Source organism: Myxocyprinus asiaticus, chromosome 28, assembly GCF_019703515.2.
Source record: "Myxocyprinus asiaticus isolate MX2 ecotype Aquarium Trade chromosome 28, UBuf_Myxa_2, whole genome shotgun sequence".
Taxonomy (NCBI): domain Eukaryota; kingdom Metazoa; phylum Chordata; class Actinopteri; order Cypriniformes; family Catostomidae; genus Myxocyprinus; species Myxocyprinus asiaticus.
The window spans coordinates 22,045,237-22,069,859 of record NC_059371.1 but is presented as its reverse complement, the minus strand read 5'-3'; the positions used below and the strand labels follow the sequence as shown (position 1 = coordinate 22,069,859).

General features: G+C 40.0%; 1 pseudogene; it reads left to right on the top strand.

The window, feature by feature from the left end:
- Positions 1-23,263, top strand: part of LOC127419395 (nucleolar complex protein 2 homolog) — an 80,845-nt pseudogene extending 57,582 nt beyond the window's left edge.
- Positions 23,264-24,623: the final 1,360 nt, after the last annotated feature.

Genomic DNA, 24,623 nt, shown 5'->3' with positions numbered 1-24,623 from the left:
ACTTGATAACAATAGGATTGTTTGCAGTGATTTTTTTTTTACTGAATTAAACAAGTATTTTTTTCCTTTATTTCAGTGAATGTCATTTAGAGGTATTTTTAAAAGAAGATGCACGTTTAATACAACCTTTTAAGTTGAGTCAAAAGCTGAATAGTCAGTTAAGAGCTAATGATTAATCATTGCATTAGTCGCCCAAATATTTGAATAATCGTTCCAATAATCATTAGATTAGTCGATTATCAAAATAATCGTTAGTTGCAGCCCTAGTTAAGAGCACCTCTGCCGCCTCATCTCTCCTCTCACTCCAGCTGTAGCACGGAGCACTGCACGCACACCTCGCGAGCCCAGTTTAAACTGTAACCTGAAGACACAGGCTGTATCTGAAAACTGAAAAATGCTGCCTTCGGAGGCTGTATAAGGTTTGATGAAGGTCGAATTAAATAAATTGCTTTTTTGAACCGTTCAGAGAGTTCCATTCGTCCAAAAAGCTGTTGGTTAAATCATTAACTGATAAGGCAGCTGCCTATGTTTTCCGATGCAGCCAAATTTAGTATAAAACAGCCCTAAACAAACAAAAGTGGAGCTTCGATTCTGGCGTCCTCCGTTAGTGTTGTTGATTTTGTTGTTGTTGCTGTTGAATTGCGTATGCAAATAATGTCACAAGAAAAATGGTCGATACTAGATGACGTCACTACGGGGTTACTTTGGTGAATGTGAATGCAAGCGGTGAAAAGTGTCCTCGGTTGTCCAGTTCTTCTTCAGAGTTCTCATCTAGAATGTTACTTAGGGAAAAGTAACAGGACTGTAGGTGGGAAAGTACCTAGTGTTCCTAGTGTTGGAATAATTGTGTTTTTTTTTATTTTATATTTTTTATTTTGTTTTTCATGCATGGAAAAATTATGGTCATTCACTTCAGAAATTTCCATTATGGAAATTAATCAAATCTTTAAGTCATTACAATTTCAGTTTTGTACTAGAAATTACTCTGAGAATTGCAGTCATTTTTAGTTTACTCTTTCAAACAGATTCTTGAACATTGGTATTTTTAATACACCACAATTAGTCATTTAGTCACAGCACACTTTTTGATATGTTTGGTTAATCACAAGGTCACTGTATTCTTTGTAGCTCTTATTGTGTATGTCTTATTTGTAGCACTTTTCTGAGCTCACTTAGCACTCAACAAATGAGCTAATGACCGAATCACTTGATGAGCACATTTTCTTATGTTGAAGTATTTTATATGGAAACAGCCTTTAAATAGCCTGTAGGGGTGGGCGATATGACCAAAATCTTATATCATGATATGTGTAATTTTATATCACGATAACGAGAAATATCAGGATATAGTAAATGTTTGGCCAGAAAATCTATACAAATTGGCTTATTAAATAACCATATTGTAATGTCTATTTTTTGGGTAAATCTGTCAGTGAATTAAATAATTTAAAATATTTAATATATATTATTTAATTATTATATATTTTTCTCTTTATTTGGAGCTTGACAATAGTCAAAGTACAAAAAAAAAAAAACCTACTTGGTTTTAAATCATTCCTACAGTACCATAATTCTAAATTTCAGTCACATATGTTGTTAACCAATATTATTATTAACTTTACTCAAGAAACTCGAGATCTTCTAGAGAATAATACATAAGTGAAAAAGAAGAAAAAAAATGTGCGATGAAAATAAACACTACTTTAAGAAAACATCCCAAATTATTTAAACACTTCTTGCAAAAAATTATAGAGTTAATGCAGAGCGCATCTTTTGGCTTTCATAGTATTCTTTTGCATGCTTCATTTTGAGGTAAAACAAATTGCTTGTATTACAAGTGATTGTCGTCGTGTTACACAATTTGCATATTGTTGCATATGGTCTGTGTTGGTTTATGTGAACCTACACCACAGATGTCGCACCTTTTTTAATAACAAGCTCCTCTTCATTTTCTTGACTTGTTTGAGAGTCCTGTTCTGTGGAGATGTTTGGGTCGATTAAGGGGGAAATGATTAAGTTGCACACGTGTTCCCGCTCTACGCTCTCCTGTAAATATCAGGAAGCATGTTGGACTCATGCGCACGCGACTGTCACATGAAACACAGATGCACGCATCAGATGAGAAGCGTATTCAACGGTTATGAAATGCTGAACACGAGATTAATGTAATTGAATTTGCTTGGGTGGCAGCTGAATTTTTTTTTAACCCTCTCCATGTTTCTTAAATTCTCTCAGTCTCACGTGAAGCCCTGCCCATTGATAGATAAGCACACACATGAATATTTACATATCGTAGTATACACGATAAAGCAAAATCTCTATCGATTGACACTTTATATCATCGCCATGACCTATAACATCATATCACCCAGCCCTAATAGCCAATAGTCTTAAGAAACATCACAGCCATGAACAATGATTTGCTTCTTGCTAGTCCAATCCAGGTAATGCTTTGGGGAGGGACGTTCTTGTTCTAGTGTGCATTTGATTAGACAACAGTCAGTGTAGCGCAAAATAAGTCATTAATATTTTTGGTCCGTTTTCCCAAATGCATATTGATTTTTTCAGCTAGCAATTGGAGGAGTACTTGCAATATAGATGGCCACAAAGCTAACAGACATGGACTAAAAGCCATAAAACTACAATTCTGGTTTCATGGGGTCTTTAACATTTTTATCAATTTGTTTAGATTAAATCCAACAAATGAGGTTCTCTCGTTCTCTGTTTTTTCCCAATTACATGGTAACTATAACAGCACTTCTAGTCAGACAGTTGTGAGCTTTGGAACCAGACATGGCGGATAGATGTTTATTTTAGCTGTAAATGCAGACTGGAATCCCTACAGTTTCTCCTCTTTACACCCACCTCAAACACACCCGGCCTTCCGTCCCCTCACAGGTGACTGCTGGTCACCCACAGTCTCTATTAAAGGGGTGTTTGTTCAAGAGCCCTGTATGTTTACGTGTGAACACGTCTGAGTGTGGTACTGTAGCCAGTTGAAACCAGCATGTGGCGGTTAGCCTGAGACCTGGTTGACCACACCACCTGTTGGTCAGGAAATGCAGTCACGGGTCTTTAGACAGGCACACACACATGGCCACCATGACACGGAACACAGACCGCGGCCGTCATGTGGCCTGACGCTTGATTGGTGGCGGATATGTGAGCAGATAGGGAGTAATGGAACAGGAAGCTTTCTAAAGTAATTTCTCTTAGCAAGACAGTCTGAGGAAGAAAAGCAGACATTAAGTACTTCATCTGTGAGCGTCTGTTAACGTTGATCCAGTTGCAGATTGAAGCATGGTCTGTGTGTGCTGACTGGGTTCGTAATGACTAGGGATGTCAAAAGTACTAATTTGAAACTAAAATAATGAAAAAGAACAGCTTTTCTGCAGTATTAGTAGCACAGAGTAATGAATCAGTTGGCGACATTAATTTGTGCGTGCTTTGTGAAGAGAACTTGCACCTCGCTGTAACAGAGCTCAACAGTCTGGTTCCAGAAGTAAAAATTCCATACGGGAAGTGATTTTTAACCGTAACTTATAAACCTTTAAAGACATATCTACCTGGATCTCCTTTGATCTTCAAGGTTGTTAATAGATGGTATATGCTTCTGTAAGTCTGCGTTTTTTCAACGTAACTTTTTAGGAAGTCATGTTTCATAGTGGAATTTCGTGTGAAAAACTACTTCAACCATGATCCTGAAGAGGAAGATCCACCTATCAGATGCACTGTGAATAAAGCAATCGAGTTGGTGTGACTACACTCCCAAACTGCTTTTTTTATTTGAAAATATCTGAATATCTTCCGGTATAAACGACAACTTTAAAATCCAAAGTTTTCAGACATTTTTACTTTGATTACACCATTCGCAATGCTTCAAGAAATTGTAGATTATTCCCTCATTAAAGATGTTAAGTGCACAGTCTTGTACTTCTGTCTTTTTGTCTGATTTTCAAATACTTTTTTTATTTTATTTTTTATTATTCAAATCAAAGTTTGTAATTTTGTGAGTCACCTCGGAACTGGTTAGTTTGGTTCATGGCTTACAACTCTTGAATGAAAGATTTTATAAAAATCCTTTTGGAAAAAAATTTGAGCAAAATACTTCTGGAACCAACATGGCTGAAAAATAGGTGGGCACTGTTGCACTCTATAATGCGGTCAATTGCAGTTCTCAAAGTTAATCAAACAACAGTATTCACAGGAAAAAGACATCCATTTTATGTCTGTTTATTTGAATAATTACTGGGAAAACTTGAAGCAGTGTTTACTTAATTGAGAAATAATTGGAGGCTACAAATCTTTTTTTATTTAATTTGTTAATTTGTTATTAATATTGAACTGTTAAAATGAGTATGTTCAATGGCACATTAGTTTTTGCTGTGGTATCGAAAGTAATGTGGCGACCACAGGGGTAAAGTTTGTGAGAGAAGGTGAGAAGTCACTTCCTCTCTGGGGCCAGATCTCGGCTCCATTCATCTCCATCTCTGCTCTCATTTGTCACCCCTGCCGATGCACAGCCTGTTCATTTCTCTTTCCCTCACTCTCTGGACCGACGCACACCTCTGATAAATATTTAAAGCCGTTTAATATCTCTCCCACTCTCTCTCTCTCTCTCTCTCTATCTCTGTGTGTGTGTGTGTGTGTGTAATGTTAAGCCGGAGGGAGAGATGTGGTAGTGTAGAGCATTCAGACAGCATGGCACCACGCCGGGGCGCGTCTGTCGCCAGGCTCTGGCCAGCGGGAAAGATGTCCTTTAGAAACCAGGGTGGCATGGCAAACTTCTCACCCGGCACTGCCGCCAGCACAGCTGCATAAAGCCGCCCTCCCCATGGATCTATCCAACCAACAAATTTCTGTCTCTGTGGGTTGTGCCATGCCTCCAACAGCTCTAATATTACCATGTGAGGACATACTTAACAGAGTGGTTACATAATTCACTATTTAAGGAAGATTTTCGTTTTTTTAGACTGGCAAAATGAATTGTGATTTATTTATTATTTAGTTAATTTAGAGGATTTTATCTCAATATCACATGAACAAGAGTGCTGTACTGAATATCACCACCACTTTGAATCAACTGTAGGCATGAGGCAGTTGTGCTATTTGATATTCAGTACAACAGCATGATTGTGCTATTGCGCTTACAAAACACTTAAAAGTTAAAGGAGCAATATGTAACATTGACATAAAGTGTTTAAAATGGGTACTGCAGTCAAAATTCAAAATATTGGAGAGAGTTGTCTCACGCGGGTTGCAAGGTTGAGGACGCAACAGGAATGAGCAAACTGACAATGGCAAGCGACGAGCCTTACTCTGTAAGTTGATCAGTTAATGTATATGTTTGCGATGTTTTTATTGTTTGCAAATTATAAACCAGCTCAAGTGGATTTTTTTATAACTGTCAATGTTAGCTAGATGTATTGCTGGCTTCCATGGCTGCAGCGCTTTGTTTGCCCGCTAACTTGTTTCAAATCTGGCAACCTGGGGTGTCAAAATACTATTGGGAAATGGGCAGTGGGCAGGATCAAACAAGCCAAAACACAAACAGAAAATCCATCAAAGTAGAATATACTGGCTGTAGCATTGTTTTCGGACAAGCCAGTATTTCAACTTAGCATGTTTCCTAAATCTCTGATAACATATTATGATAATTTTATGCTTTAGTAAAGTAAATATATTCCATATTGCACCTTTAATATTGAGTAACTTGCATTCAGTTTTGGCCAGATATGCTGTTAGTTTTGGCTTTGCCAACAAAAGTAGGATGGTTACAATGTTGTGAACCATAAAATTAAAATTCTGTGTAGCAAACACGGACAGAGCGATTCAAACAGGGAAGTGTCCCAATGAGGTAATATGACATATCAATACTGTTGGAACACAGCTTGTCCAATCAAATTTGTGGACCGTAACTAACTGTTTTACATATTACTGTATAATTGATGAACACGATAGCTCGATGTGTCTGGTGCATTTGCTCTAACATGGTGCATGTGTTATTTATAGTAGTTTATTTTAGTCTCAGAACTGTAGCACAAGAAGTGATCACATCAGGATTTCCTTAATGCACACAAGCAGCAGTACGAGAGATGCTTCAAAGGATGAAGCCCTCTGTTTCCCAGCGTGTTCACTGGTTGTGTATGTGTACACATCTGTTAGCTTTGTCAGGGTTTGTTTCCTGACCGAAAGAGCATATAGCTCCCTTTTCCCGCTTTGATCATTTTTCACAAACCACTGCAAATTGTTATAAACAAGTTTAGATAACTGTATACTGAAGTAGAGATTTATAACAGTCTATTGGATTTGGCGGTTAACTAATCTCATTTTACCTGATCAATATCATCCACAAGACCTTTAAGGAACATTTGGCTGAGATTCCCTCTGTTACACCCTTCCCCTCCCACTTTATCCTTTTACTAGACACTTATTTTGCTGTTTGAGAGTGACGTTGTGCACCAAGAGCCACACCTAATTTGGAAATTGCTGTGATTGGCTTCATACTTTATTCATGATGACTTTCTTCTTTATTATTAAAGCAATTTATTTAGGATTCTCACAGTCACTGAAAACCTGGGAATATCTGGGAATTTAAAAATTGTGATTTCCAGGTCTGGAAAGTCATGGGAATTAATACAGTCCTAAAGTCATGGAAAATTGAATAGTGATTTTCTGTAGTGAATTACTGATATAGACTCAAAATCACAGAGCAGTCTTGTGTATACTTAAGTACTCATGTCTAGAACAGCACTTTTGAGTAACACTTTTTATTGTTTTATGTTGTTGGTGATGTGTCTTGAGAAAGATTTCTCTGCACTTTTTTTTTGTTTTCAGCTCCCTTATGCTTGATGTAGTAATGCTTGTGTTTGTTTGCAGGTGGCCTGGGAGAAGCAGGTAGCAGAGGAAGGCACTCCACTCACAAAATATTACAGCCAGTGGAAGAAACTACGCGAAAAGGAGATTCAGCTGGAGATATCTGGAAAAGAGAGGGTAAGAATTCAAAAAACACAGCAACTATTAATAGCGATGGGTCACAATGGTCGACTAGTCATCCAATGACCAACTATTCAATTAGTGAGTTGACTAGTATTATATAGGCATTTTCTTAAATGTTTTTTTTTTTTTTTTAGCGTTGGTGCTGTAATTAGCATGCTGTGCTGAAGCTGTTAGACTGTTTGCACGGTAAAACTTGGGAAAGTTGTGTCTTTAAATTCTTTCCCGTTAAAGCACATTCGGAGATGTTTGGCCGTTGCATCATGTCTCATGCTTCTTTTTTTTAATTCCTCCACAAACTTTTTTTTTTTTTTTGCTGATTTTTAACACAAGAATGTACCTTATGTTAATGCCCCCTAAAAAATGCGTCTGACTGGGTGAACCCCAAATCAGTCTCATTACACAGGGCTTCTCAAAGATAGGTTTGTTGACTAGTCAATTTTAAAAATACTGTATTGAAACAACCCATTGCTATTTTAAAGCTAGCCTTTCTTAGTCTTCTATGAAAGACACAGATGTGATCATCATTGTGAAAATTATAGTACTGGATCTGTTAATGCACCTATTGCATTTCTGTGTGTGTGTGTGTGGTGGAGCGTGTCCATGGGGAGATAATGGAGATGACATCAGGCGAAGTGTTGGCGTCTAGGAAGCGGCAGATTGGCAGAGGAGGCGGGAGGGCTAGTGCTACAGGAAGAGTATTATAGTGCTCAGAGCTGCATCCCAGGCTTTGATCCACGAGTCCCCATGCTCTGATCTGATTACCACTGCCTCTCCCCCACCTTCCTCCTACCTCTGCCACTTCCCCATCAAGATATACACACCCACAAAAACACTTACATTCCATAGTCTTTGTTGGGGAGAATATAATTAAAAAAATAATAATTTCGAGTCGCAAATATTTAAAACTCTCAAAATAGCTTTTTTGCACAATATTTACTCGTGTTTCTCACGAGTCCAAGTCAAATTTTAAATCCCTATTGGCACAATTTTTCTATAAACTGCAGGTTAATTTTGATGCACGTCAATTTCAAATTTTTTTAGTATAATTTTTTGAGATTCTCTGTTATATTAAAATTATAAATATTCTAAATAAATTTAAACTAAAAATTGTAATATGAATTTTTGGTTGGTTGGTTGTTTGTTTGTGTTCCAGATATTCAATACATTTTGAACATGCTTTTTTAATGAATCTATTTTGTCCATTTTGAATCATCTGTAGTTGTTGAGATGTTGAAATAAAATGCTGACTCAGCAGTGTAAGTTACTAATTTTTGTGATCATTATGTTAGTGAGATAGGAGACTCACAAAGTATGTACATAGACTAGGAAAAAACTGAACAATTCAACTGCTGTTTTTCTAGATGTCTCGGTCAGATTCAGTCTAAATCGTATCTGAATATTAAAAAAAAGCACGCAATCAGCATAATAGCCTCCCATTTCTTCATTATGTTCTCATTTTTTCATGTCTGCAGATGTTTCGCTTTTGCCAGTTTTGATTAATGACAGCATTTAAAGATATTAAACACCAGGGACTAAAAACAAAATGATTTTCATTTCGGTTCGTTCTGAGCAAAAACTGTATTTTTTCGCTGCGGTTCAGAAGTTCCGCAGCCTCCTTTCCAAAAGGTTACCGGCTAGAACAAAAACAAAAAGTGCGGTTAATGAATAACAGTTCATTAACAGTTAAGTATAATTTTAATTACAGATCTGCTTCTGAGTCAAAACCCAGCAGCGTCAAATCTGTATTAATGCATAATTTCTAACAATAATTCACTGAAGACTTGGAAACAACTGAGAAATGTCCTTTTACCTCTAATGTTCTCTTTGTATCTGGATTAGACGTGCATGTACAGTATATGTAGTATTTATACATAGTTGTTAAAAAGGTCTTCATTCACAGAATGCAACATCCACAACGGGCAGTTAGGCAAAGAAATGTGTGATGCAGCAGTTTCCTTCAGGATCACAGCACAGGTTTCATTTTTTCGGGCAACATGAAGTGGTGTAATTCCAAAAATTTACTGTGATAAACACTTTGGCCTTTAGTTTCATAAAAAAAAATTATCAGAACAAAATTAACCGGTTATAACCAGTTACCAGCATTAAAAAAATACTGTTTTCACTCCGGAACAGTTGAAAATCACTATGTTCTGGTTTTCGGTTACGTTCTGCTAAAATTTTTTGTTTGTTTTCGTTCCTTGAACCGTTTTTAGTCCCTGCTAAACACTCCACCTGGTGTCAAGTATTTAAAAAATCATCCCTTGTTTTCTGTTGCATGGCATTTTTATTTAGATGGAGGACTTGAATCTCCCTGAAATCAAGCGCAAGAAGGCTGAAGAGAAGAAATCTGACAAGGAGGAGTTTAAGGGTCTCTTTGAGTCAGATAGTGACGAGGGTGATGACCTGTTCAAATTCAAAGGTAACAGCTTCATATTTGATGTTGTACTACATTACCCTGTTCCCACCAAAATTAAATTAGCAGATATACGTATTCAGAATTTACAGTCTTTTTACTGGGAAAACTTACCTAAAATATTGATGACTCATCTTCCACTACATATATTTAGTAGTGAAATGCTCCACCTAATACCACCTGCAACTAACTAGTAAGTAGCAAATCATGGTTCAGGCCTGTGACATGACTAAAGCATACTAGCTATTTAAAAAAAAGATGAGTCTTTCTGTAGCGAAGGGCTACCTTATACTGTTAGGGCTAGCTTGAATCGCAGTGAACCAGGTGTGTCGGTCAGAACACCACAGAGGGAAGTAGCAGTTTGAACAGGTTTATTTTCACAGATGCGCTATAATCAAATCAGAGAGGGGAGTCAGCCTTTACATGCACATCAGTCAGTTTCTACTAACAGGATGTGGACAGATAGACTTGAGGACTGCAGTGGGCAACAAAGTGGTGTATGTGATAGAGTCAAGGAGGCCTCCTTGGAAACATCCAGAGGAATGAATACTCTCTGCTCAGTATGGGCTCTGGGACCACTGCTAATAAGCATACACGGGTTGCTGAGAATGATGGGAGGCGTGAGCCAGTTAGAGGGAGAACTTAAGTACTGTCTTTCACAGATCTTGTCTTCTTGAGAGGGCTGGGTACATATCAGTAGAAGCATGAGATGTATGATTGTGGTGGACGGTGTGGTTTCTCCTGCCAGAAACAAAGAGCAATATTCTAATAAAACCACCATTACAAGTATTATTATGCATACACAACTATAGGCTGCTCCCCTCTTACAGTAACATAATGATGTATAAACACTTAGTATACCAGTGCATCCACTATTATTAATTATCCAAACGACTTATAGCATTATAAACATTATAACTCCGAACATTGTAAATCAACAGATGTGTTACAAGAATAGCATGTTGATAATAGAATTATCACGCAACATTGAACTGCTAATAACTGCGTCATCACTGATAAAGCCAAGCATCAATCAGTTAACATTGCAGGTTTATATGTACTCACTCTTATAGGACGCACACAACACAAATTACATCCAAACTGTGGCTGATATTAATGACGATGCACGTCTCCAACACTAGTTTAAGCAGAAAACCCAATCGCGAGCAGTGGCAGAGGCAGTCTGCCGATCTCCGAGTAATGAACAGCGCCTCTTCCGGCTATCCGCGATAAGCGCGTTTCATGATAAAAGTCCCCATACTGGCTAGCACGACAGCGCTCTGACACTCTCTCTATCGCCTTTTGCACACTTTCAATAGTAAATGTATCAACACCGGAAAGAAAACGGCTCATCTTCAACGATTTCATGGGAACTTTTTAACAATCCCAAATAAAGCTGAGAAGCATTTTGTGTTCCCTGTAATGCCTTTCTTTGTCACTGGGAGGCTGTAGTCCATTGCACTGCTCTATCTGAAGATACTCGCCTCAGAGATGAGTCTTAGCTTTGCTTAAACACGTTTAAAAAAAACTGTATAAACCCTAATACAGCAGTTAAAGTGCAGCTCTCTGAATATATATTTTTTTAAAGATCAAGTGCATTCAGGAGAATCTTTGCAGTTCATGTTCTTTAATTTAGAAATGGCGTTTTTAAACCAGTATTGAAACTGAGACAAGATCTTTATTGCACATTAAATAGAATTCCTCTCCAGTTAGTACAGTTGTAAGAGCCCAGTATATCTGCACCTCACTCTGTCTCTCTCTCTGTGTGTGTGTGTGTGTGTGTGTGTGTGTGTGTGTGTGTGTGTGTGTGTGTGAATTGAGCTCTATGGAAGGCAGGTCAGCTGTCAGACATGCACTTGCCTATACTCTTTAACTCTAAATCTGGAGTTCGGCACTGGGTCATGTGTCGGACACATGCCACACTCTCCCACTCCCACCGCCCGTGGGCCGACAGCTGCAGAAAAAGTCCCAAAGAGGTGGGAGGCGATAGGCGAGAGGAAGGGCACTTTTTTTTACATCTGGTCCTCATTTTGTGGAGTCCCTACAAATCTCTCTCTCACTCTTTCTCCCTCTCTTACACTGTTCTCTCTCTCTTACAGGAAGCTTTTTTTTGCATGCTTGGAAACCAGTGGGGGTTTGTAATTCAAAACATTTGCTTGGAAAGATGTTAGTGGCCGCTCCTTCACCACACGGCTTAACTGCCCCATACTCTGCACTTAAACCCAGAGAACACAGTCACATGACCTCTAATATGTTAATTAATGGTCTTGGTTGCATATTGTCAAACAAAAATCCTTTTTTGTTGTTATTGTTGATTTGTTGTTCTGTACATCCCCTTTACCAAACCCAACCAGATATTAGCTAATATATTTGACATTTTGACACTTTAAATGAAGTAATTTTCTCATCTGCCATTTCTTTTATGGCTGTAATATGGCAATGTTTTTTTTAGAAGTAGGTAGATGTTCAGTGTCTTTGACTGATTTATTGTGTGACTAGAACAACAGCAAAAATTGTTTCTCTGTGGTGAGAAGAGAGCAGGGAAGGACAAGAGTAGAGGTGGAAGGTAGGGATGGTTATTTTAGTCACACATTCATATGAAATCCCAATATTTACATTTTAGTTCACTGGATGCAAGGCCCATACCATTTCTATCACATTGAGTGTTGAAGATGTGACTGTTTCTGCTGGTGTTTGTTTTGAGTAAGATTTCCTTTGAGGTACTGATCAAGTTTTTCAGTGGCCATTAGTGGTATATAGATTGCTGGATTGCCGATGCACATATTGCAGTATCACATGAGCAAAAGTGCTGTTGTTCCGTATGTAAGCATGGCTGTGATTCAGCTGTAGGTACAATCTTGTAGGTAAACAGAACAGTGGTGCGATTGCAAGTGTGATATTGCTTTTATAGAACAGTTCAACAAACAAGTAAAAAATGAAATAACGTTTCAGACAAAAATTGCCTAGTTATGCTGCCGTCACTTGCTATCGGAATTATGGTTAATACAACTTTCTACTCATAACTAAGTCGTAACTATTGGTGGGAAACTCAGAGATAATTTTGATACCCGAGTTTCTGAGTTGGGAGGAGACAAAAACCTTTTAACATAATGGAGGAGAGTACAGTTTCTGTAGTAAATGATAGGTTTTATTCATTTTTCTAAATGCAGCTACCTTGTTAGTGCTTGCCGTTTGTGTCATAAACATTAACAACTGTATATCAATAACCATTCGATGCATATTGTATATTTTTACAGACAAAATAGCATGTATTTGGACAAGTTGGATTTCATAGAGTGTCTGTTAATGGTTTCTCTAGGCTGATTGTGCAGGAGATTAAGGATTTTGTCCAGCCCCTCTCCAGTCGAGGCATTGGTGGCGAATAACCTCCACCCCGATCGTCGGGCTGCCTTTTCGTCCACTCCCCCTTCATTTCTGGAATAGATGGAGAGACTGACGGCCTCCATTTATCAGAAGATCTAACTATCATCTGCCTTAGCCATAAGGGTTCTTAATGCCATCTCGTTCCTCACAGCGAATCAGGCCGAGCTGATGGAGGAGATGGGGTGGCAAATTGATGCCGGGGCGCCTGACTCGGCATTGTGAGAAGAGATCTGCATCATTGTGGATCTCAACCTACGCACATCAAGGAGATGTCCAGAGATGTGGCCAAAGCAGTTTGCATCTCCCCTCTCCACCCACGGGGTCAGAAAAGAGAGAGATGGATGGTTTGCACAAAAACATGTGTGACAAAAATAAAACTCTTCTCTGTGCATCCAGGCAGTGGCCCGAGGGCACAGCAATGTGTGAAATAAACACAAAAAACTCACAAATAATGTCCAATTCAGAGCTGCAATCCCCAGCTCTGCCGCTAGATGGTGCTGCTGCACCATTAGTGAGCGAGGGCTGAAGGTAGCCCCTCTCGTTTCATGCACAGTGTTGGCACGCATGCGCAGTTCACACCTGGGTTTGATCTGCGATAGAACAGGGTTATTGGCTTCAATTAGCTGTAAAACCACCTGTTCAACAGCAGAGAGGGAGTCAGCTCAGATTTTGGAGGAAGAAATAGTCCATTTGCTGAACAAAAAAGCAATAAGGGTAGTACCACAAGTGGTCAGCTGTCAGGGCTTTTACTCCAGGTATTTCTTCATCCTAAAGAGGGGGGTTGGGGGTTCTCTGTCCCATTCTTGATTGCTCAAGTTCACCGCTTTCAATTTAGTCATCCCAGAGACTGTTTTACATCATTCGATCTTAAGGAAGCATATTTCCATGTTGGGATTTATCTGTCACAGAAAATTTCTAAGGTTTGCCTATCAGGGTTATAGCCTACGGATTTGTGATGGTGCCTTATGGACTTTCTTTGGCAACGAGAGTCTTAATCGAGTGTGTAGAAGCAGCGCTAACACTGCTGATATTAACGGATCTCAGAGTGTCTGCTTAGCTGGACGATCTACTCCTCTGCGCTCCGTCGCAGCAGCAAGCAGAGATAGATACGAGACCGTTGGTGTCTCATTTGAGCTTAAGCTTTAAAATAAATGAGACCAAGAGCTGTCTGGTGCCCTCACAGGAAATAATTATCTGGGTCTCAGATTGAACTCTGATCTGTATTGAGTGTTTCTGTCAGAGGAGCGCATTGGATCGAATCGCAGTTTTTCCTTTTTTCAGAGGGAAAAAAAAGTCTCATACAAGCTGTGTCAAAGCCTATTGGGTCTTATGGCCTTAACGGTGTCACTCATTCCATTGGGACTACTGCAAATGAGAGAGTTTCAGCACAAAATATCAGCGCAGTGCTTGTGTCCCTGCCATAATCTCAACCGCAGAGTGAGTGTGACGTTGGGGGGATGCACGCTGTCCGTCATTAGAGAATCCCCGCTTTTCCTCATGAGGGAACTGCTTTGGGTGCAGTCTTTGAGGAAAGTGGTGATGACAGACGCGTCACTCACAGGTTGGGGCACAGTGTGCGAAGGCAGAATAGTGTATGGGGTTTGGCCCGGATTTATACAAAACACACACAAACCTTCTGGGGTTACAGACAGTGTTTCTAGCATTAAAGCACTTTGTACAGTTCCTTCAAGGCCACCATGTCCTAGTCAGATCAGACAACAACAGTAACATTAATAAACAGACAAGGGGGCGCTCATTACGAGCATGCACATTCCAGGGATGATGAATACAGGAGCAGATCTCCTGTCCAGTGGGTATCCTCTGCACTGAGAATGGAAACTTCACCCTGGTGGTAAGTCAGCTGATGGTTGATCAGGATGGCGGCACGGCAGCACGCAGCGGCCACTTCGGGTCCACAAATATGGTGCATGTTACGTGTAGTCTACACCAATTGAGAAACTTTTTATCAGAGATGGGCATCAGAAGCACTGGTGTCTATCATCGGCAAATTTTGCTGAACATTGGAAAAAACTTAGGAGGAATAAACGATGGATATGGGAAGAGCTATGCGACCTCGGGCTGCTACGCGAACCAGGCCCTGGGACCGCGGTATTGCCTGATTCCGCTGGCCGGGATAGAGGGCGTCGGAAACAGTGTGCGAAGCAGCGGAAGTGTGGTAAGCGAGCCAGCGTCCATACTAGGCTAAAGGCTAACCCTTGCCGCCCGGCTCTACCATCCATTCTCCTCTCCAATGTTCGCTCCCTTGACAATAAAATGGACTTACTTTAACTAAAGCTAACTACCCAGTGTGAAGTCAGGGACTGCTGTGTTCTCGTTTTTACGGAAACATGGCTCAACGACAGCACTCAAGATGCAGCCATTCAGCTAGCTGGGCTAACCGCACATCGCGCTGACAGGATAGCAGCACTGTCTGGTAAGACTTGCGGCAGTGGTCTGTGTGTTTACACAAACAACGAATGGTGCAGGAATGCTGTTGTGGTCTCAAGCTACTGTTCGTCGCTGATGGAGTTTATGACTGTGAAGTGCCGGCCATACTACCTACCCAGAGAGTTTACCACCATGCTCATCTTGGTGTACATTCCACCTGGTGCTAACGCAAGGGAAGCGCTAAGTGAACTCTACGGGGTTATCAGTAACTTACAGACAGCGCACCCTGATGGATTTTTCATTGTCGCCGGGGACTTAACCACTCGAATCTGAAATCAGTGCTGCCAAAATTACACCAGCATGTTGATTTAATAACCTGTGGTACAAACACTTTAGACCTTGTTTACACAAATATTCACGGTGCTTACAAGGCTGCACCCCGCCCCCATCGCGGCTGCTCGGACCATATCTCTTTTATGCTAATCCCAGCATATAGACCACTCCTGAAACGTGCCAAACCGGTTCTGAAACAGGTGAGAACCTGGTCTGAAGGAGCCATCTCAGCACTTCAGGACTGTTTTGAACACATAGACTGGAATTTGTTCAGAGAGGCTGCTACATACCACAACACCACATACTTGGAGGAATACACAGCATCAGTAACTGGCTACATCAGCGAGTGCATAGATGATGTGACTTCCTTCAAGACCATCACCACACGTGCAAACCAGAAACCGTGGATGACTGCTGAAGTGCGCTCACTGCTGAAAACCTGAGAAACTGCCTTCAGGTCTGATGACAAGGCAGCCCTCTGCACAGCAAGGGCCAATCTGTCCCAGGCTATCAAAGAGGCAAAGCACAACTATGCAAAAAGAATCCACGGTCACTTCCTAAAATCCAAGGACACAAAGCGCATGTGTCAAGGCATTCAGGCCATCACAGACTACAAAGCTACACCACTTGTCTGTGATGGTGATGCCTCGCTCCAGAAGCACTGAATGATTTCTACGCACAGTTCAAAGCACAGAACAACATGCCAGTGGGGAAGACCTCCCCAACTGCCACCAACCAAGTACTTTGTCTGTCTGCAGTAGACGTCAGGAAGACTCTGGCCAGAGTTAACCCATGGAAAGCTGCAGGTCTTGAAAACATACCTGGCCAGATGTTCAGGGAATGTGCTGATCAGCTTGCAGATGTCCTCACAGACATCTTCAACATTTCCCTGAGCCAAGCAGTTGTCCCTGTGTGCTTCAAAATGACCACCATCATCCCTGCGGCGAAGAAATAATCTGTGTCCTGCTTGAATGTCTACCGGCCCATTGCACTCACACCTATCATCATGAAGTGCTTCGAGCAGCTAGTCATGAAACACATAAAGAGCAGTCTTCACACCACACTGGACCCATTTCAGTATACCTACCATCCCAGCCGCTCAACAGAGGATGCCATATCTGCTACCATCCACCTTTCTCTGACCCAACTGGACAAAAAGCACAACTACGTAAGGATGCTGTTCATAGACTTCAGTTCAGCATTCAACACAATCATCCCACAACAACTGATAACAAAGCTGAACCTGCTGGGTATGACCACCTCCCACTGCAACTGGATTCTGGACTTTTTGATTGGGAGACCCCAGTCCGTCAGGATCGGCAACATCATGTCCAGCACCACAACACTGAACACCGGCACTCCCCAGGGCTGTGTGCTCAGTCCACTGCTCTTTACCCTGCTGACTCATGATGGTGCTGCAAAGTACAGTTCAAGTTTTCTGATCCCACTACAGTTGTGGGCCACAAAGATTTAGCAAACAGAGAGGAGGTGAACCAGCTCACAGAATGGTGTAGAGACAACAATCTATCTCTTAATGTTGATGAGACTAAAGAGATGATTGTTGAATTGTTGACTTCAGGAGGACCCAAGCAGACCACTCACCAATACACTTCAATGGATCAACTGTGGAGAGAGTCAAAAGCTCCAAGTTTCTTGGTGTGTATATGGCAGAGGATCTCTCCTGGACTCTCAACACCACCTGCCCAGCCAAGAAGGCCCAGCAGCGCCTCCATTTCCTGTGGCACCTGAAGAGAACCAAACTCCCTCCTCCCATCCTCACCACCTTCTACAGAGGGATGATAGAGAGTGTCCTGACCAGCTGTCTCACCGTATGGCACGGGAACTACACAGCCTCCGACCGCAAGAGCCTACAGCGAATTGTGAGAACAGTTGAAAAGATCATCGGAGTCTCTCTACCCACCATCGACACCACATACAACAACCGCTGCTTCCGCAAAGCCACCAGTATTGTGCACGACCCCTCTCACCCCTCTCATGGACTCTTCACCCTCCTGCCATCTTGCAGAAGGTACAGGAGCATCCGTGCCACCACCAGCAGATTCCTCAACAGTTTCTTCCCTGAGGCAGTCGGATTACTCAACACCCTGCTGCCTCCCAATGCTCACCTGGCCTAGTCAAACACCTAACCCAGTATGACTAAAAAACATTGCACACCTGCACTTTACAAAGCTGCATCAGTCACTTATTATTATGGAACTCATTTATGCTATACTTTTGCTCTACCTTTTTATATATATATATATATATATATATATATATATATATATATATATATATATATATATATATATATATATACATATGCTGCTACGTTACAAAATAGTGTACAGTCTATAGCTTATTTCTGTGTATTTATTGCCCTGTGTATTTATTGTCCTATGTATCTGTTGTTCTGTTATGTCTATTTATTGTCCTGAACTCTGTTGTGTATTGTACTTTAATTTTAGTCTTGCATACTGTTCTGTGTTGCACCATGGTCCTGGAGAACATTTTGTTCCAGTGTATATAAGCTCATTAGAGGAATAACAATAAAAACCCACTTGACACTCGACTTGAGCTGTACGAGAGATCTCTTTGCGTCGTATAAAAATGCTAATTGCCCTCTGTTCTGCTCTGGTTTGAGACGGTGTTCCTATGGGTGTGGATACTCTAGCGCATTCTTGGCCAAGCCCACTACATTACGTTGTCCGCCACTGAGTTTAATAATTTGAACTCTATGAAGAGTAAGAGAATATGGTCACTCAGTCATATTGATTGCCCCAAACTGTTCGGGGAAACTGACTGGCAAAGTTAATACAACTCTTGTGCAGCCAGGCCTGGCCCCTCCAGCTATGCAGGGACTTGCTGTCACAAGCACGGGGGGAAATATTTCACCTCGACCCGGACCGAGTAGCTCTCTGGGCCAGGCCCGTGAGAGGCTAAATTAAAGTGGCATGGAATTACCCCCAAGGGTAATTGAAATGATTCAGTGTGAGGGCTGCCTCAATGCGCTCCGCGTATGATCAAAAATGGAGTGTGTTTGAGCAATGGTGTGCATCAGACACATTGTTCCATTTTTATGTTTGGTGGCAGACTGTTTTTTGTTTTCTTCAGGAACTTTTGGATAAAGGCAGAGCCTTTTCTACCGTTAAGGTTTATCTCGCTGCCATATCGTTTTGTCATGTAGGAATTGACTCTAATACCCGCTTGTTTGCAGGGTTGAGGGGCGCTCAGCGTTTGAACAGGGTGTCAAAAACAGTGTTGGGTAATGCTACTTTTAAAAGTAACTCATAAGAATATTGCGCTACTCCTTAAAGTAACTTAAAAAGTAAATTTTTATGGAAAGTAAAGCGTTACGTTTTGTGTTACTTTTTTTTCACAGCCACTTTCTCTTCTGCTATGCTATGCATTCCATACAAATAAGCCATGCATTGCATACAAGAGGCATTACAGGTCATGCTATCTACTGTACAATACTCATGTCAAAACAACATAGTAAACAAACAGATATTTAAAAAGTAGGTCTTTACGTCATATTTATAATAAAGAATCAATAACATGAATATGCATGATTTGTTTTTCCATCAACATGGCAGCCATTATGAATAATGAAGTATAACCACTGTCTTATCTAAAGCAGCAAAGTCCAACACTTGAACCTGCATCATATATGTCATCATGTGCTGTGCCCATTGGCAACGTCAGAGTCAACTTAAGCTGTTTTTCAAAAGTCACGATAAAATTCAGTGGGGAATGCCAGCCTAACATGTTCAGGAAATGTTTCTGATGAATAAAATAATATTTTTCACATAAGTCATCTCAGTGCACACTTGTTTTGAGTTGATCCACGGTGTGTACAGACGCCACTGGTTGATCGCACACAACTTCAAAGGCGCATGTTGATACAACTTGAATGGAATCATTTTTAATGCTACCAAAATGTCATGAAAATGCTTTGTTTCACAAATCAAACTACTTGTTTATTATAAAACAAAAAATTAGAATCTTTTTAGAAACTAAGACATTTCTCTGTATACACAATTGATGTAGAATGTTGCTCGGAGCCACTGATCCAGAGTTAGCTTTTCTCATCCCATTCTCCCAGTTACGGGGAGCTGTAACACGGAGCAGTTCAGCTGCACAAGTCAGTGAATTGAGTATTTCACCCTGTGTATCATATTGTGGCCAGTGGAAGACTAGTCTTATAATCCCTCTGCCTAAATGCATTTACTGATTTTTTTTTTTTTTTTTTTTAACGCAGTGTATTAACATATGAATCATTTGCATTCACACAACCGAATGTTGACCTCATATTACGCTAAAACACAATTTTCCCAGATTGTATAGCTAATGCGGATGTGTGTTAGCAAGTTGATTGACAGGCGATGTCTGCATCTAAAAGGTGATTGGCTCTTTTACCTGCAAGGCAGGAGCTTCCTTTCTACATTCATTGACTGTTGGGTGCTAGACCTTTTTGGTTGGGTGTTCAAATTTCTCCCATTCATTTAAATAGAAGTGACTCGTCTTTGCTAGATAGTCTCTGGCCTCAAACTCTATAGAACTACAATGTCCATCATGCCCTACATCTCCTCCCCGAAGTATGCACACTTTTACTCCTGATTTCTCGCAATACAGGGAAAGTAGAGGTGTACAAAAGCAATGTGTTTATTTAAAAAGTAACTCCGATATTATGGTCTAAAATAAAAAAAATACTTGGCTCTCTTAACTTTTGTCACATTTGTTTTTTGTTGTCACTTCTGTGTGCCATGTTTAATGCTGTCAACTTTCTCAAAGACTTGACTTATTAATGTGCATTTTTTCATTTTTAAACACCCTGATATTCAGTGTTCCTGTTTTCAGTGCTGGGAGCAACATTTTTATTCTGTCTTTTAAATTGTTGTCCTCCTACATTTTAACCATATTTATCAGCCCACAGCAAGTCATTAAATTCTTCTCCTTGTGCACCTGGTAGACTTCTGTACCTTCTTTGAACCCATGAGCTCTACGGCCAGCCTTTCTCTAGTAATATTAAGATGCATGAGCCTGCTCTCGGCAGCAAGGTGTGCACTTTGTGTTAAGCAAGGATCTCCCCCTATGGCTGGCTCCAGTGTGTGTTGGGTAATTAGGGTGGAGGGTGCCTGGCTGGGGAGGTGTCTGTGCTGCCATTCACCTCCCAGGCAACATCTAATCAAATCCCACTTCAAAGCTCAGGGATTTCAGTCTCGTCCTCTTCAGAGAGCACAAGACACTCCCACACACATGCACCTCTGAATTACCAGTGGTAAATTGCCGTCAGAAGCTAGCCTCTATTTTTTGTAATTTTAAACAAACTTCTAAATGTGTTGTCACTTACGTGAGCAGCATGGGTAGGTCAGTTATGGTATATTTTAGTTTCTAAAAGAACGCTTCCACTAAAATCAAACAAGCTCATTCAGTTGGGTGTTTAAAATTGAGGTTTATGGGCATTGGCATCTACCATTTGTTCCGAAAATGTTATATGTTGTTATATAGCATTTTAGTACTTTAATAATACTTAGAATCTTCTTAGAAAGATCTAAGAAGGTCAAAAACAAATGCCTCAAAAGGACAGTTCTCCCAAAAATGAAAATTCTGTCATTTACACTCATGTTGTTTTGAACCCATATGACTTTATTTCTTCCATTTGAACAGAAAAGGAGACATTAGGCTGAATGTTAAGCTCAAAGTGTACTTCGGTTATATGCGAATGCTAGGCATCTGTGTACAGAGCGCATGATGCAAATTTCGTCATTAGCAGAGTGCTCGAGCACTGAATGTGAGCGGCCCAATTTTTTAAAACTAATGTGCACGAGGAATTATTTGCACCAATTAGTGAGTCCAAGAGGTGGCAACACTCACAACTGAGCCATTGCTGTCACGAAGAAGCACTAGCAGAAGATGTAATCGCCAGTAAACTACAGGAGACAAAGGTGAAAACAATAGATGTGCACGTCAAGAACGCATGTGTGAGGAGGTCAGGAGATAAAATAAAGACATCTTTATGGGACTAAACTCCTGAAAAGAAATAGTCCAGTATCTCATAGGATCCGTTGTAGTGTGCATGTGCCATCCGCCTGTGTATGCGCACAGATAAATGAAGTATGCTTTGAAAGGCTAGAGTTTGACTGTATGCAGACGCTAAGCATTCATGTCAAAACTGTAGTGTACTTTGGGCTTATGTCTCAGTCACCATTTACTTTTATTCCTTTGAGGAAAAAAGATCCAGTGAAAGTGAACGTTGACTGAGACTAACATACTGTTTAACATCTCCTTTTGTGTTTCACAGAAGAAAGTCGTACGGTTTAATTATGACAGAATTTTCATTTTCAGGTCAACTGTACCTTTGAAATGTATTCAAAGTGATTTACCATTTTCTTTGTCCATTTCCTCAAAATGATTGTTCAAAAGACATTTACTTAAATCTCTTTACAGATGAAAAGGACAACTCTGATGATGAAGGTCTTAAGGACCTCACGGACCTGGGTGCTGATGAAGATGAAGATGGGGAAGAGGATGTGGATTCCTCAGAGGATGATTCAGGTTAATATTTCTAGTTTCTTTTAATTTGATCTTCACTGTGAAATATCTTGAGATATACTGTATATAGGGCTGTCGATTTAACGTGTTAATTTAGTGTGATTAATTCTATAAAAAAAAATAACACATTCTAAAAATGTACGCAATTAATCATGCCCCCTGACGTGTACGTAAATTCCATAATTAAAGTACAGATTCTCCTACCATACGAGCAATTCAAGCTTGAAGTACATCTGTTTTTATGCACCACGTCAAAAGGTGGCAGCATGCCTCAACAAACCTCACAGAATGAGAACCGCTCACTGGAGGAAGCACAACAGAATACAGGAATCTTGAGAGGCTATTTTTCAAAGTTTCCACTACTTTTAACTTTACACAGCATCCTAAAAATGCAGCGTTTATGACGCTGAATACCAGTGAGATGCTCCAAGTGCATCTGTCTGAGGCACACACATGTACATAGAGCGACAATTAAAAATAGCACAGAAGGAACACAAGAACTGGACACATTGACAAACTCATCTACCTCAACTGTAGGCTTGTTCAGTAATATGAGAATAAAACAATTTATTGAGTTCCTAAGCCACTTTATATTGTCTAATCAATGCTTTATTCATCTGCCACAATAATGCAATTTATTTTAAACTGAATTTCAATCCATATTTTATATTTTTTTTTATAGTATATATGTATATGTGTGTGTGTGTGTGTGTGTGTGTGTGTATGTATATATATATATATATATATATATATATATATATATATATATATATATATATATATATATACTCATATACAAACATGCTTTCATTTTACACATTGTTTATCTCTTCTCTATTTCTTTCATTATCTTTCTCAGATGATGACCAAAAATAGCCCTCGTCTTCTAAAGATAAAGCACTGCGAAAGATGTTGGGCACAGAACTGGAGGTGGCAGCACAGGGAGATGACGATATGATCGAGGACCTAGAGCTCTCTGATCAGGACTGGTCACAGTTATATCAGACCTCTATTTCACATCCAGACATAACTGGCACCATTATTGAGAGCTATGTACAGTCCCTGTTGTAGTGTTGTTTCCTTGTGCACCATTTTATATCAAAATGTGTGAACCAAAACTAAATTAATCTTTTATCAAATTAAAGACCTTTCTAAAAAAACAAAAACAAAAAAGTTTTCAAATAATTTTTTTCAAAAAAATTAAAGAACGATTATAATATTTCTCTACATTTAGGGCAGGTTAAAATGGGATCTTTTCACCACAGTGTTTTGAAATATGGTATTGGTGTGCCCAAGGCACTGCTTGCGTTTAGAGGCATTGAATGGGTGCATAGGAGGGAGGTGGAGGCAGAGGGGTCGGCCCAGAGCACCAGGCTGCCAAACTCTCGTATCATCCACTGCCAGGCTGTGCTGCCCAGGTGGGGAGAGAGGAAGGGAAGAAACAGAGGGCAGCCTGTTCTCTTGCCAAAACGTCTCTCCCCTTCAGTGCTTTCTCATCACTTTCTGCATCGGCTTGGCTTTTTCGAAAAGTTTTAAAGCAGCGTTTCAGCTGTCAAGACTCCACAAAGCTCAAGTTATGGTGCGCGTAATTAGCAGACTTTATTTGCATTTTCTGCACTGAATTTGTGCAAAAATCTGCAGAACTCTGCAAAATGGATTTCAACAAGGTAAAATGTTTTAAACTAAGCTAAGAATACTACACTTATTCATACATGCACACCAATATGCTAAAAAACGACCAAAAATCAAACAAAATCAAGAAAACCATTTGAACATAAGGTTTGAAAGCATTGGGTTGTTCTTTTGTTTTTGATGTCAAAACACAAATAGTTATTGGATAAGCTGGTACTGTAAGACCGTTGGTAAAGGTGTTAACATGCAATGCGAAAACAGGGTAATGGGCAAAAATCTATGCATGCCGATAATTTTTTGCTTAAACCGTTAATGACCTTATGTTGCCGGTTAAGTAAACATAATTGTGCCTGTACAGTAAATGTGGTCACTGTTTTCTAAAAGCATCAAATTAGTAAAATATGTTTCTTAAACATGCAAGAGGTGGGGGATGTGTAGAGCGCTATGAATTACAGGTGTTCTACAGCCACAGATTGCTTGTGGGACTGGAAGTTAAAGGGATAGTTCACCCAAAAAGGAGAATTCTGTCATTTACTTTCACTCCTGTGTGACTTTCTTCCATTGAACACAAAAGAAGTTTGGCAGAATGTTACTGACAGCCTCAGTCACGTTTTTCTTGTATGGAAAACATCAACTTTATTTTAATGCTTTCTATTGTGTTCCATGGAAGAAAGTATGTTATATAAATTTGGAATGACATGAGGGTGATTAAATGATTACAGAATTTTCATTTTTGGGTAAACTATCCCTTTAAGATGTTTTTTTTTTTAGACTTCTGTTATTCAACTTTGTAAAATCATCCTGTTGTGCTCAAAATTGGGTCTTCTCACCTGGTGTAACAGCTGTTGTTTATTGCTTTAGCATTTTCTCTGTTGCAAAATGTCAGTGTGGGGGCACTCATATTTTGACGTGCATTCTG